The sequence below is a fragment of the Coffea arabica genome, chromosome 5c (assembly GCF_036785885.1).
Source record: "Coffea arabica cultivar ET-39 chromosome 5c, Coffea Arabica ET-39 HiFi, whole genome shotgun sequence".
Classification (NCBI taxonomy): Eukaryota; Viridiplantae; Streptophyta; class Magnoliopsida; order Gentianales; family Rubiaceae; genus Coffea; species Coffea arabica.
Window position 1 is genome coordinate 35,824,012 of NC_092319.1, and position 4,341 is coordinate 35,828,352.

The following is a 4,341-nucleotide window of genomic DNA, read 5'->3' on the forward strand; positions in this document are numbered from 1 at the left end:
TCTGCTAATGTGGCACATAAAAAAAAGGGCTGTTTGGCTACTTACATCAGAAAGAAAAAAAATTGTTTTGTTAAAGGACTTCCTTCGTCTTCTAGGCAAAAAACGGTGGCAACAGGTTTTGGGAATTGTAACAATAGCAATAGGGTTTTGGGAATTGTAACAAAGATGTGTAAACAAAGAAAACTCAAAAAAGAAGAAAGAATAAGAAGCATAAGGCAACCAAAGAGCTCTTTTTTTTATGTGCCATATCAACAGATAGTAAGTAGAACTACGTAGTTTTGTATTGGACAGAAAAGTGGACATAAAATATTGGACAGAGGATCTCGTCTGGGCTAACACATTGTATATTAACAATGCAGAGTATTTGAAGGATTAGAAACCTCCCTTGAGGTTTTTAACTATTTCACTGGTCTCCGTCTAGATTTTGAAACTTACACTAATTTTTCTTGAGATTTATTATCTTGTAACATTTAGATCCAACCGAAAAATTAAAAAGTGATATTAGGAGAAAGAAGATAATATGATTCCACCATTGTCCATTATCTACTAAATTGTTGAATTAATCTAATACCAATCCAAACATTAAAGAAAATAATAGAATGTGTTGTTTATCATTAGGAATTAAATCATATATGGCATCGGAAATAGTATATCATTCTATATATTTCACTTAATGTAAGATTCAAATTATTCTTTTTTAGTTACAAACCCATTGTCACATATGATCAACAACAGATAATCAAAAAAATCTGTAACCAAAATATTACAGAGGGCGAACTTAATACCATAAAAATCTCAACAACTAAACTTAATATGTTGATAAGATTTTTTGATTATTTATTGGCAATCATGTTTGATAATGAGTTTGTAATTGAAAAGAGTAATTTGGATCTTACATTAAGTGAAAAATATGAAATGATATACTATTTTTTGATGTTATATATGATTTGATCCCTAATAAAAAAACTGTAAATTTTAATATTTTTTTTAATGTGTGGGTTGGTATTAAATTAATTAAATAATATAGTAGATAAGGGGTAATGATGAAATCATATTATTTTCTCTCTCTAAATATCACTTTTAATTGTTGATTGGATCTAAATGTTACAAGATAATTAACCTCAAGGGAGATTAGCATAATTTTTAAAACCTAGAGGGAGGCCAATGAAATAGTCATGAACCTCAATACCGTATATTTATTCCAGATTGATCATTTCCACTTTGTACTCTGCCGACAGTTTAAGTAATCATTTGAGGTCCAGTTTGGAGTCAGCAGTTGAAAGAATAGGTAATGCGTACGTGAACTTCTAGAATTATAAATTGAATTTGAGGGTTAATTTTTGTGTGATGAATCGAACATCTAGAATAGGTAATGCGTACATGAACTTCTAGAAATATAAATTGATTTTAAGGATTAATTTTTGTGTGATGAATCGAACATCTTCATGTTAATAGTTTATTATTTCACTATGGAATAGCACTAAAAGCTATTACGGCTTAATACAAGTCAAAATCACCAATGCCAAATTGCCAACGACTTGACTTAATTAGTGCATCATTTTCCGACCATTCCCACCCCCGCGGCCCACCCCCTTCCAAATCGCGTAATTGTTAAGCAAGGTGAGATGAGAAGCTAGTAGCCAAATTACTTTGTTACAGTATTCTCACAAATTTTGCTGTCTGACTTAATTTTCCTTTTTATCAACATAGTGCAACTGAAAATCTTAGAGAAGATTTGAATGAATGTCAATTCTAATTACGTGCGTTTGATTACTCCACTTAATATTGAAAATTAACTCATTCGAAATTTTTGGGAATTCAATATGTTTGATAATAGAAATGACTTATCACTTAATGTATTAAGCATTGTTTAATTTGTGTATAAAATTTTAAGTGAAAATTTTTCACTGAATCTTTTAAATTGGCTACACATGCTATACCTCTCTTACACATAATACATTCTTATATTGTTCTTGCACACGGTATGTGTTTGTTTTCTTTATGTTCAACATACACAGACACACACATGCACACACTTTCTTAAATAGAAATGTACATACATAAACACCACCTTTAAATTGTTTTATTATATTCTCTCTCTCTGACACACACACATGCTGATTTTTTTCTCTAAATATAAATAATAAAGGCAATTTTTTTAAAAAAAAAAAACATAAACACGATATTTGTATGATATTTCAATTCAGTATTATAATCCAGTTAGTTATCAAATAGATATAACTTAAACAATTTAGCAACTTACTTTCAGCACTTAATTTTTAAACTTCATAATTCAGATTTCAAATTTCAGTTTTATCAATCACACCTTAGGTCAGTCTTTCTTTTCTACCTATTGTTTTGCAGTGCAAAATTGTGTAATATTAATAAAAATGTTAAAAAGTATCATTGAATTTCAATCCTGATCTCTACAAAGTCTTAAAATTTCCTTATTGTGTCCTTTTGCATCTTTGAGTAGAGTAAACTATTAAGGAGATTACTATACTGATTGGATAATAAAATTTTATCTAGGGGTATAAATTAGTTTAAACAAATCAAACACACTAATATTCAAATTTGTTTGATTATTTGGAAGAACTTAAAATTTGAATAAAATTTTGTTTTGTTTACTTCTAGAACCGAGGTCGAACAAGTTTGTATTGAGTCAAACTCAAGTCGAATTCGAGTAGATTAAACTTTTTATATGTAAATTTTACTTATATGCTAATGGAGTCAAGTTTGAGTCGAATTTGAAAGTTTACCAAATAAAATCTGATGTTCAAATTTAGTTTGATTAGCTGGCAAACAAAAAAAGAACAAGTTCTTACCAAATCGAGTTCGATTCGAGTATCGAACAGTTGTTTGAGTATATATAAGATACTAACATATTACGTGCGTTTTGATAGTTCAATGTTTGTAAAAATTTATTTGATTGTATTATAAACGTATTTTTTGATCAATTTTTTTTATATTTTTTCAACTATCTTTTCATCTTACATGCATCATGTAAAAAAAAATAATAATAATTGCTACAGTATTTTTAAAAAAAAAATTATTTTAAGAAATCTTCTATTCAAACAATCATAAATTATTTTGTTGTGCAGAATTAACTTTTGTGGCACATTCCTCAATAGAAATATAGGTTGCAAATTGGAAGAACATGAATTACGGTTTTTTTTTTCAATTGTGCTCCCAACGTCAGCAATCTCACTTTGTTTATGACTTCGGACGCCGCGGACAATGATGGTTCGTTATTGACCCTGAGTCCATAATAATAATCCAATAATATCTATCTTAATTATTTCATGGCATGATAAGCTGCCCCGTAAAATGCTGCCCCACTATTAGTCAAAGTGTCAATGGATGATAACTTGTTGGGTTTAGGTGTCCTGTTTTACTCGAAGACGGAAAGACTAAGAGCCCGTTTCAAATACTGTGCACTATAATTTTTATATAAAAAAATAATATATTTAATAATTTGATACATATGAAATAAAAATAATTTAAAAAATATACTCACAGAAACGTAAAAAATTTAGTGAGAAAAATTACAATCTAAAGAACTTTGTTGCATTCTTGGACTTGTGCTTTTTAGGGATAATTTCAGAAACCTCCCCTGAGATAACTGGCAATTTCACTGAGCTCCCCTAAAATTTAAAAAATTTCACTTACCTTCTTTGATTTGATAGTTTTAGTAACAAAATCTTAAAATAATACTGATTTGGACAATTTTTTAAATGAATATCCAAAGCTGCCCTTGTGGAATGAGTTTTAATTTATTTTCCTATACAATTATAAGATTATTTAGTATAATTATAAGGAAAAGGTGCCAAATTGTTCATGTCTATATCTATTATTTGATAAATAACTATAATAATAATAATTTTACTACTATGATAAGATATTTTTTATGGTATTTTATTATAAATTTAGATTTATAAGATAGAAAAGAAATATTGAAACAATTTATTTAGAGTTTATAAATTTTTAGAGTCGTGGGATTATCATAATTTAGTAGTGCTTTTGGGCCATTTCTTTTTTATTTATTGTCAATTTAATGCCAAAAAATAGAAAACAAAGATCAGCAAAAACATTGGATTACATGTAAAATTAACTTGTTAAAAAAATCAATAGTTCAACATTTGATTATAATAGAAACTTATAGGAAATAGTGGTAGTTCTACAGTTTTATTGGCAAAAAATTTAAAGAAAAGGAAAAAAAATAATTTTAAAACTCATTTTAAGTATAAGCATACCAAATAAGAGAATTTCATTAAAATATTTAAAGATAAAATTGTCATTTTAAATGACAAGTGAAGTATGTATAATTTTTTAAATCTCGGG